The sequence below is a fragment of the Dendrobates tinctorius genome, unplaced genomic scaffold (assembly GCF_039654945.1).
Source record: "Dendrobates tinctorius isolate UK_male_01 unplaced genomic scaffold, ASM3965494v1 ptg000043l, whole genome shotgun sequence".
NCBI lineage: Eukaryota > Metazoa > Chordata > Amphibia > Anura > Dendrobatidae > Dendrobates > Dendrobates tinctorius.
In genome coordinates, this window is record NW_027361711.1 from 39,462,879 (window position 1) to 39,474,976 (window position 12,098).

Below are 12,098 nucleotides of genomic sequence, written 5' to 3' on the forward strand. Positions count from 1 at the left end.
TGTGAAACTAGCCTTAATAGTATTTTGCACCTGTGTTGCCGACATCTTTGCTACATGGGTTAGCTGCAGCCTGTATTACATTTGTTCCGACACTTAGGCAGCTAAGCAGAGCTGCCCTTTTATCAGCTGTATTAATACGTTGAGGTGTGGCAGTAGTTATAGCATATGACAGGCATCTAGGCAGGGATTATTGCCTTATAAATTCTAAGCCTTGCTGCTGCTTTTTTTCCACACGTTACTGACCCATTCATTTTTTATGGTGATCTGTACTCAGAAATTCATCAAAGCAGGCAAAATTAACTGATTTAATGTGTCCATTCATAATTTTACTGTAGCAGCTGTAAGTAAGATGTAGCAGTAAGAGACTTTAAGGTACTGGAGTAGGAAAAAACACTTCTGTTTCAATTAATTTCTGGGTGCTTCTTTTTCTATGTTTGGGGTCATTTTCCTGCAGAAAGACCCATGACCTAGGTTGCAAACTCAGTTTTCTGACTCGGGCACAACATTGCGACACAAAATCCTTTGGGAATCTTTATGATCCCTAGCACACAGTCAAGGCACCCAGGGCCAGAGGCAGCAACACAGCCCCCAAATGTCTTTGAATCTCCATCATATTTGACTGTAACTACTTTGTTCTTTTATTTGTAGGCTTCATTCCATTTACAGTAAACAGTTGAATGATGTGCTTTACCAAAAAACTCTATCTTGGTGTCATCTGTCCACAAAATGCCTTCTGTCCATCTAGCAATAGTGAATGCCGTTGGCTGACCCTGTAACTCTAATAAAGTCACCTTATGGCCCTCTACAGAGGGCTGCCTGATGGCCGTGAAAAAAAAGTGACTTTAAGAGTCACAACTTCATAAATCGAACAGGAAGTGTTAGATCATGTCTCACACACCACATGGGCAGATAAGGTAGTAAAATGTTAAAATTCCATTTCCTGGTGAATGTTTTTTCACCAGGAAATGTCCAAGGCGAGGAGGAGCATTTTTTTCTCTAATTTATTTTGCCTTATATACAAGTCATTATCCTGGAAACAATGTGTCATAACATTTTTTTCAAATAAAATCCAGTTTAACTTTGGTTTTGTATGTTTTATTGTCAGTTTGTAAAAGTGGTGCAATACTCTGACAACATTGTCCCCAATAGCGAAAATTTCCAGGGTGTCTTGCCCATGCCGTTCCCATACTATTTCAGTGTTGTTTCTTTTAATTTCAGCAATTTTTACACCCTCTCCAGACCTCCGGTGAGGGTTAACAGAAAAATATTTGAGTTTCCCTTTGACTTCTATTATACTCATTATTCTGGTCAAGCACCCAAGCATTACGAATTGCTAGACTCGATAAACGACTAACCGAGAATTTTAGTGCTTGCTCATCACTACTGACTACCAGGGGTCAGCGGGCAGGGATGTGCAGTGGGCAGGGAGAGATCCCTGCAGTCTCCTCTGCCTGGTAGAGAAAATGGCAGCAGAGCTGCAGCGATCTGTCACACAGTCAGCAGCGTGGCTGGATGATGCCATCATTCAGCGCCACGGCTGTGTGACAGAGAGGAAGCTGCCGGCGATGGTGATGCTGTGGGAGAGCATACGGAGAGGTGAAAGGTGCTGTGTGTGTAGGTGGATAAGAGGACAGAGATAGGGGAGAAGGCAATGATGAGGGTAGTGGGGAGAAGGTAATGATGGTGGCAGTTGAAGGGACAATGATGGGGTGGTGGGAGAGGAGGAAACAATGGAGGTGGTGGAATAGACAATGATGGGGTGGTGGGGGAGAAAGCAATGATGGTAGCAGTTGAAAGGACAATGATGGGGGTGGTGGGGGAGGAGAAAATGATGTTTTAAAAATGTATTTAAAAATAACAAAGTTATACTCACCTTACGCCCATTTCATTGAAACTCTTGTTCATTGTAATAAACAGAAAATAATGGACAAAAATACTCATGTTATGCCCAATCCATCAATGCCCATGTCCCCTGTAAAAAAAGAAAACTAATAAACAACCATATCCCTCACTTGTCTGAAGTGAAGTGAAGATGTCCCATGTGTAAGGTAGCGCTTGTTATTCAGATAGGGGACACTCGCTTGGCAGCCAATAAATCACATCCGGCACAGGTTTCTTAACATAACTCCAACAGTCCATGCGGTTTATTAGGCATCATAAACCAGGAACAGCAACAGAAAGTTCATATAAACAGCATAGCATCCATGACAGAGCTTATCCTGTGGTCACACAGGTTGTGCAATGTCCAGTACACAGGCTCTCGAGCCTCACAGTTATATCCCCTGTCCGGGTTTACCTCATGGCTGCTTCTCAGCACAGATGTTCATTCACTCCAGGGAACTCTCAGACACTTGCAGCCATTACTCACAGCATTCACGTGCTGTCAGGCAGGAAGCCCCATCTCCCAGCGGCACCTTCCACAATGGACCAACCAGGTCTCAGCATTCAATCATGTGACCTACCCTGGCCACCTTATATGGTCCGTAGCCACGCCCACCGGGTCACATGGCTATGACCTCATCACAGGTCCTACAAGCATTCATACATTCTTTACTATGGCGTTCTAGACACACCCCTGACACATTGGAATGAAAGATCAGCTCTGCTGATCAGCACATAAGCAAGCCTTCATCTCAAGTCCACCCACCTTGAGATACATTACGATCATTCAGCATCCTACTCCTATGAGGACACTGGAAATGCTTATACGCCTGTCCTGGGACACCCACACAGCGCCCCCTAGTGGACACAGTGGTCACTACACCACACATGCCATAATCCATGTCTGCGATATGTGGTTTAAAACTAGACGGTGTCATGATGCAAACTTCTAGGCTGAAAGCCATGCTAGAATGTGGTGCTGCGAGCACAGTCTCAGTGACTCGCGGTGACATCATCGAGGTTACCACAGGTCATTGAGGCTGCATTCCCACACTTCACTGTGAGCTGGGACAAAGAATTGCAGTGACCTCAACAAGATCTACCGTGAGCACTGTGAATCTCATTGGGGTCACTGCAGATCAGCAGCTGAGGCAGCTGCAAGTTGCTATTTTTAGGCTGGAGAGCCAATTAGCAGCCCCCAGCCATCTGTTTTAGCTTGCATGGTTGTCAAATCTGGGGACCCCCCATCATATTGTAATTACTTATTAAAATAACTAGAAAAAAAACGGCGTGGGGACCCCACTATTCTTGATAACCAGCCATGTTAAAATGACACCTGAGTGTTGTAGCCAACAGCTGTCAGTTTTGTCATGCTACTTATCAAAAAGAGAACAGACCCCATGTCAGCTGATGAATACTCCCATCAGCAGCACCAGCTCTCACTGTTATCAACGACAGCAGGCATAGGTTGATGGGAGTAATACTCACATCAGACGATGCTTCTGATGACGCTGCTCACACTGTTATCTGACAGCGTGAGAGCCACAGCTCTCTGACCGACGGTAACAATCTTACTGCCAATCAGAGCCTTCAGTGTTTCTCGCTCTTCATGCAGATGACAACAAAACAGAAGTGGACTATAATAATGGTTGGTGAACCAGATGACATACTTTACTTCATGTTAGTGGTAAAATTTCTTCGATGTGACTTGCATTTATTTATGTCAAAATTTTTTAACATTTTGCAATTTTCAAACTTTACATTTTTATGCCCTTAGATTAGAGAGATACAGTATGTCACAAAAAAATACTTAATAAATAACATTTCCCACATGTTTGCTTTACATCAGCACAATTTGGAACCAAATTTTTTTTTGTTAGGAAGTTATAAGGGTTAAAAGTTGAACAGTGATTCCTCATTTTTACAACAAAATTTACAAAGCCATTTTTTTAGGGACCACATCACATTTGAAGTCACTTTGAGAGGTCAATATGACAGAAATGCCCAAAAGTGACACCATTCTAAAAACTGCACCACTCAAGGTGCTCAAAACTACATTTAAGAAGTTTATTAACCCTTTACGTACTTCACAGGAACTGAAGCAATGTGGAAGGAAAAAATTAACATTTAACTTTTTTTTACAAACATTTTAATTCAGAACCAATTTTATTTATTTTCACAAGTGTAAAAAGAGAAAGGAGAAATTGAACCACAAAATTTGTTGACCAATTTCTCCTGAATACGCCTAAACCCCATATGTGGGGGTAAACCAGTGTTTGGGCGCACGGCAAGGCTTGGAATGGAAGGAGCGCCGTTTGACTTTTTTAATGCAGAATAGGCTGCAATTGAGATCGGACGTCATGTTGCGTTTGGAGAGCCCCTGATGTGCCTAAACAGTGGAAACTCCCAACAAGTGACCCCATTTTGGAAACTAGACCCCTTAAGGAACTTATCTAGATGTGTGGTGAGCACTTTGCACCCTCAAGTGCTTCACAAAAATTTATAACTAAGAACAGTGAAAATAAAAAATCTTTTTTTCCTCAAAAATGATTTTTTTAGCCCGCTATTTTTTATTTTCCCAAGGGTAACAAGAGAAATTGGACCACAAAAGTTGTTGTGCAATTTGTCCTGAGTATGCTGACACCTCATACAGTTGTGGCCAAAAGTATTGACACCCCTGCAATTTTGTCAGATAATACTCAGTTTCTTCCTGAAAATTATTGCAAACACAAATTCTTTGTTATTATTATCTTCATTTAATTTGTCTTAAATGAAAAAACAGAAAAAGAATTGTCCTAAAGCCAAATTGGATATAATTCCACACCAAACATAAAAAAGAGGGTGGACAAAAGTATTGGCACTGTTCGAAAAATCATGTGATGCTTCTCTAATTTGTGTAATTAACAGCACCTGTAACTTACCTGTGGCACCTAACAGGTGTTGGCAATAACTAAATCACACTTGCAGCCAGTTGACATGGATTAAAGTTGACTCAACCTCTGTCCTGTGTCCTTGTGTGCACCACATTGAGCATGGAGAAAAGAAAGAAGACCAAAGAACTGTCTGAGGACTTGAGAAACCAAATTGAGAGGAAGCATGAGCAATCTCAAGGCTACAAGTCCATCTCCAAAGACCTGAATGTTCCTGTGTCTACTGTGCGCAGTGTCATCAAGAAGTTTAAAGCCCATGGCACTATGGCTAACCTCCCTAGATGTGGACGGAAAAGAAAAATTGACAAGAGATTTCAACGCAAGATTGTGCGGATGTTGAACCTCGACTAACATCCAAACAAGTTCAAGCTGCCCTGCAGTCTGAAGGTATAACAGTGTCAACCCATACTATCTGTCGGGGTCTGAATGAAAAGGGACTGTATGGTAGGAGACCCAGGAAGACCCCACTTCTTACCCCGAGACATAAAAAAGCCAGGCTGGAGTTTGCCAAAACTTACCTGAAAAAGCCTAAAATGTTTTGGAAGAATGTTCTCTGGTCAGATGAGGCAAAAGTAGAGCTTTTTGGGCAAAGGCATCAACATAGAGTTTACAGAAGAAAAAAAGAGTCATTCAAAGAAAAGAACACGTTCCCTACAGTCAAACATGGTGGAAGTTCCCTGATGTTTTGGGGTTGCTTTGCTGCCTCTGGCACTGGACTGCTTGACCGTGTGTATGGCATTATGAAGTCTGAAGACTACCAACAAATTTTGCAGCATAATGTAGGGCCCAGTGTGAGAAAGCTGGGTCTCCCTCAGAGGTCATGGGTCTTCCAGCAGGACAATGACCCAAAACACACTTCAAAAAGCACTAGAAAATGGTTTGAGAGAAAGCACTGGAGACTTCTAAGGTGGCCAGCAATGAGTCCAGACCTGAATCCCATAGAGCACCTGTGGAGAGATCTAAAAATGGCAGTTTGGGGAAGGCACCCTTCTAATATCAGGGACCTGGAGCAGTTTGCCAAAGAAGAATGGTCTAAAATTCCAGCAGAGCATTGTAAGAAACTTATTGATGGTTACCGGAAGCGGATGGTCGCAGTTATTTTGGCTAAAGGTGCCAATACTTTTGTCTGGCCCATTTTTGGAGTTTTGTGTGAAATGATCAATGTTTTGCTTTTTGCTTCATTCTCTTTTGTGTTTTTTCATTTAAGACAAATTAAATGTAGATAATAATACCAAAGAATTTGTGATTGCAATCATTTTCAGGAAGAAACTGAGCATTATCTGACAAAATTGCAGGGGTGTCAATACTTTTGGCCACAACTGTATGTGGGGGGAACCACTGTTTGGGCACATGGGAGATCTTGGAAGGGAAAGAGCGCCATTTTGGAATGCAGATTTTGATAGAATGTTCTGTGGGCGTCATGTTGCATTTGCAAGGCCCCTGATGTGCCTAAACAGTAGAAACCCCCCACAAGAGACCCTGTTTTGGAAACTAGATCCCCCAAGGAGCTTATCTAGATGTGTGGTGAGCACTTTGAACCCCCATGTGCTTTACAGAAGTTTATAACGCAGAGCCATGAAAATATTCCAAATTCCAACCCTAACCCTAATTCTAACCCAAAACTTAACCCTAATGGAAAAATAAAAATAAATATATTTTCTTTATTTCATTATATTTCCCTAACTAAGGGGGTGATAAGAGGGGGTATTTACTATTTATTTTTATTTTGATCACTTTGATAGGGTTTATCACAGTGATCAAAATGTACATTCAATGAATGAAATCTGCTGGAAAAAGATGGCGGCGCCCACCGGAGGATGCAGGAGGGCCCGAGGACCACCGGGAGGTACCGGGGGATCAGGGACCCTATTTCGCACATCAGAGGAGAAAGTAAATACAAAATCACGGCTTTTTTTCTTCTTAAGTTGTTGTTATAGATTAATAACAGCAATCGCAAAAGCGGGGTCGGTAAAAACTGACCCGAATCATGTTCTCTGGGGTCTTGGCTACCCTCGGCAGCCGAGACCCCGGAGAAAATCCAACTCTGGGGGGCGCTATACACTTTTTCCACAGCACAGTTAATTAACGGTGCTGTGGTTTAAGTACCCTTAACTACCGCCGTTAAAAGGTGCATTGGCGATCGTTAAGGGGTTAAACATTACTTCTATGTTACACAACTTCTCAGTGCCATATCTATGATCCTGTATTTGCTAAAATTCCATTTTTGAATACCTGTCCACCCAATCTGGGTGTGCGCCCCTTGGTCTGTTATCCTTGTCTATCACCTGATCTAAACAATAAATACCTTTTATCACCATTTTGCATACCCTGGCGTTTTTCTGGTTGGACAATTGTTTTTGGTTTCCCTCTCTTCTGAACTACAGTCCGCATGAGTTCAGAACTTGGCTGATCGATTACAACCAGATATATTTTGCTCTCAAATGCTGCAGTATTTCAGGGAAAACATACTTTGAAAAGCTGGTTGGGGACTATAAGGAGAGACCTGACTAGTTAAGCACGGCCCTCAGCAGACTTCAATGCTCCACCCAAGGTGATTGAGAGGTCTCACACATGTGAGATACATGGCAATCAACTGGAGCAGGACTGAGAGAAGATGACTTGGAGATGTGCCAGACTAGACTAGTTGGTCCTCAACTGGGCTCTCAAATTATGCTTTTTCTAAAACATCAAAGCAGGTTATCTAAATGACCCTCACCTAAAAATTATTTTTCTCTCATTATCTCTTTTTTTTCCATTTTTACAGAGCTCTTGTTGGTTAGACACATTTCAAGTATTCTACATAAGCATGTCTCTCTCCTTGAAATAAAAATTCATTTTAGTTTGAAAATTAATTTCAAACTGCTATCAGCCTAAAATAAATCCCCTTCCTGCATTACCTAAGATTTCTTGTAGACCACTAATGTGAAAATGATAAAGCTTGAAATCCTCTATAATTCAGGTTCCACTGAAATGTGTAGCCTATTTGATCTCTTGGAGCTCTGTTAAAGCCTGGAATCCCTTTGGCTCTAAGGAAAAGTCTTCTGTTATATTGGCTTTCCTTTTCTAATATGTTTAGCTAAGTGTGCATGTTAGTGTTGCAATAGAAAGATTATAACAGCAAGAAATGCTCAATATTTTGTCTTCTGCGATACGAGCCAACATTAACCATTTGTGCACATCATGTGTTTCTTTGGGGGAGTTTTCTAGCCTTATTTTGGGCCAGCAGGGTTTATTGTCATATCCATGACTTTTTAAATGTTTTTAATGGGTTATGTCCTTTTTTGTATCCAATAAAATGATTTTCCTTATCTACAGTCGGGAAAAAAAGTATTTAGTCAGTCAGCAATAGTGCAAGTTCCACCACTTAAAAAGATGAGAGGCGTCTGTAATTTACATCATAGGTAGACCTCAACTATGGGAGACAAACTGAGAAAAAAAAATCCAGAAAATCACATTGTCTGTTTTTTTTTCATTTTATTTGCATATTATGGTGGAAAATAAGTATTTGGTCAGAAACAAAATTTCATCTCAATACTTTGTGATATATCCTTTGTTGGCAATGACAGAGGTCAAACGTTTTCTGTAAGTCTTCACAAGGTTGCCACACACTGTTGTTGGTATGTTGGCCCATTCCTCCATGCAGATCTCCTCTAGAGCAACACAGACTTTCAACTCCCTCCAAAGGTTTTCTATAGGGTTGAGATCTGGAGACTGGCTAGGCCACTCCAGGACCTTGAAATGCTTCTTACGAAGCCACTCCTTCGTTGCCCTGGCGGTGTGCTTTGGATCATTGTCATGTTGAAAGACCCAGCCACATTTCATCTTCAATGCCCTTGCTGATGGAAGGAGGTTTGCACTCAAAATCTCACGATACATGGCCCCATTCATTCTTTCATGTACCCGGATCAGTCGTCCTGGCCCCTTTGCAGAGAAACAGCCCCAAAGCATGATGTTTCCACCACCATGCTTTACAGTAGGTATGGTGTTTGATGGATGCAACTCAGTGTTCTTTTTCCTCCAAACACGACAAGTTGTGTTTCTACCAAACAGTTCCAGTTTGGTTTCATCAGACCATAGGACATTCTCCCAAAACTCCTCTGGATCATCCAAATGCTCTCTAGCAAACTTCAGACGGGCCCGGACATGTACAGGCTTAAGCAGTGGGACACGTCTGGCACTGCAGGATCTGAGTCCATGGTGGCGTAGTGTGTTACTTATGGTAGGCCTTGTTACATTGGTCCCAGCTCTCTGCAGTTCATTCACTAGGTCCCCCCGCGTGGTTCTGGGATTTTTGCTCACCGTTCTTGTGATCATTCTGACCCCACGGGGTGGGATTTTGCGTGGAGCACCAGATCGAGGGAGATTATCAGTGGTCTTGTATGTCTTCCATTTTCTAATTATTGCTCCCACAGTTGATTTCTTCACTCCAAGCTGGTTGGCTATTGCAGATTCAGTCTTCCCAGCCTGGTGCAGGGCTACAATTTTGTTTCTGGTGTCCTTTGACAGCTCTTTGGTCTTCACCATAGTGGAGTTTGGAGTCAGACTGTTTGAGGGTGTGCACAGGTGTCTTTTTATACTGATAACAAGTTTAAACAGGTGCCATTACTACAGGTAATGAGTGGAGGAAAGAGGAGACTCTTAAAGAAGAAGTTACAGGTCTGTGAGAGCCAGAAATCTTGATTGCTTGTTTCTGACCAAATACTTATTTTCCACCATAATATGCAAATAAAATGCAAAAAAAACAGACAATGTGATTTTCTGGATTTTTTTTTCTCAGTTTGTCTCCCATAGTTGAGGTCTACCTATGATGTAAATTACAGACGCCTCTCATCTTTTTAAGTGGTGGAACTTGCACTATTGCTGACTGACTAAATACTTTTTTTCCCCACTGTAGGTGATCCTGGTTTAAGTCTGTAGCTTTTCTCTTTTTTTCATGGTTGTTGTTTTACAGACTTCTTGTGTATCCCTTATATGTGGTGCCCTCTAACTTTTCTATATTAAACAGCAAGAAATGTTCTATGGAATGGAAGAACTATAAGCATAACAGAGTTTAACTGCAATTTTTATGGTATAAGGTTCTTACAGTACAAAACAGTACAGAACAGTAAGAAGAACAAATCTGGCTATCGTCTATTTCTTTTTTACGTAGCAAAAACCTGATGAAAGATTCCCTTTAAATTGCTATCTCATCTGAGAGCAGCATGATGTAGGCAAAGAGACCCTTAATCCAGCAATGCATCACTTAGTATACTGGGTGCTGCAGTTCTGATACAGTTTTTAGATTTAACAATGCAGTGGAGCTGAGAACGCTGACCCCACCCACACCAAGCTCTAGATTTACATTGTCCATAAACAGTGAGCTGCTTATCACAGGAGGGGGAAAAATCTCAGCACACTGAGTGGCTCTGATAATTGGATCAGGTGCACCCTTACAAGTCTAAGAGGACAAGTGAAACATCAGACTGTACTGGGATGTCATCTGAGAGCAGTCCGATGTACGAATACATAGAAAATCGAGAGGATGGAGAAATTAGATTCTCCATCTTATTTGCACCTTTGATGCGATTCTCTCACACAATAGAATTGAAAACACTTATGCCACTTTCATACATTCAATATTTGGTGAGTTTTTTATGTCAGTATGTGTAAGCCAAAATCAGGAGTTAACCAGAGGAAAAGTATAATAGAAACAGATGCACCACTTCTGCATTTTTCACCTGCTCCTGCTTTTGGCTTACAAATGCTGATGTGAAATACTGATTAAATACTGAACCTGTGAATGTGGCTTAAAATGACACCCAGCTCAAAGTTTGATAATAGTGTCATTAGCATAAGTCCACATTCACAGCTTTTGTATCTTCTGTCAGTATAGTGTGTAGTCACAGTAGATGCTCCTTACCACTACCGTAGCACATGTCTCTCGCTCCAGCTGTCAACAGCAGTCCTTAGGTTAGTTCCTCACAATCAGACAATAGATATCACAAACATACACGTGTGTCAAGCTCCATCCAGCAACCTATCTCCTGTCTACATAGGCCATTCATAAAGTGGCATCAGGACCTCACCAACAGATCCTCACCCCTTGGAATCAGTGCACCAACTGCCACACTAAGCATGACGCTTACTGTTCCCCATTGGAATCAGCCCCTGGATAAGCAGAAGTGTTCACACCCTCCCACTTAAACATTTGCTTTTAGCTCAAAGAATGAAGAATCTTTCAGAAGCTGAGTCCACATCCTGTCTTCAGGGTTGTGAATATGAGATGCCTCCCGAAAGAGGAACAAAGACACACATGCCCCCACCAGATGCAGGAAAGAAATCATACACCTTATGTATACATGAGATTCAGCCCATACATCTTCCTCTGCTTACTGTCACTGAATGGAAACATTGATTCGTGAGGCTGTACACTTTCTAGGAGAGATTGGTGCACCTTGAACTGATGAGAAAGCAATTCTCTAATAAGCACAACAATAAGATTGATGTACCTGTGCTGCACCATGCAAAAAGTCCATGGTCAGCTCCTCACGCTACTCTCCCACTTTCTCTGTTTGGACACGAATGCAAGAGGTTTCACCTACATGAGAATGAAACTTTGCATCATCTAATTTCCTCAAAGCAAATTCCATGTCTTCCTTGCGAATAAACTCCACAATCCCAATTCCATCCTTGTGTACATCAGCATAACAGACATCGCTAGCTTCTCTCATATGATCAGTCAGATCCTGCTAATTCCCCGGTGGGGGATGCCCTGCGATGAGGACTACATATTCAGTTTGCTGGTTTGACCTGAGAAACTTTACACGTAACCGTTGATAGCCAAGCTCGTATCCATTGCATCCATTCACGACGTCCTCTGCATTCAGTTGATCCTGGAAGCTGATGAAGGCAAATCGTGTGGAGTGATTCACCCACGATTCTTTAGCTCAATTTTACAGATCTGCCTGTACCTATGGAACAACTCCTCCAGCTCCTTCTCCCATACATTGGCCAGTATATTGCCCACATAAATATGGAAGACCCAGTGTTCTGAAGTCCCTGGGCTTCCTCCCTGATGTCAGTTTCCTCCACTTGGTCACTTTCCTTCATGGTAACACTCATTATATTTTGTGCATTACTCACCACTGCAAGGGGTTAGTCTGCATGCTGATATCACTCTTATCCCTCTTGGCTGACGCAGTGGGAACCAGTCCTTTGCTTCTGGTTACGACATTAACCCAGTGGCACACCAACCCTGCTCCTAGGTTGTTTCCCAGCAACACATCTACTTGTAGGTGCTGAACTACT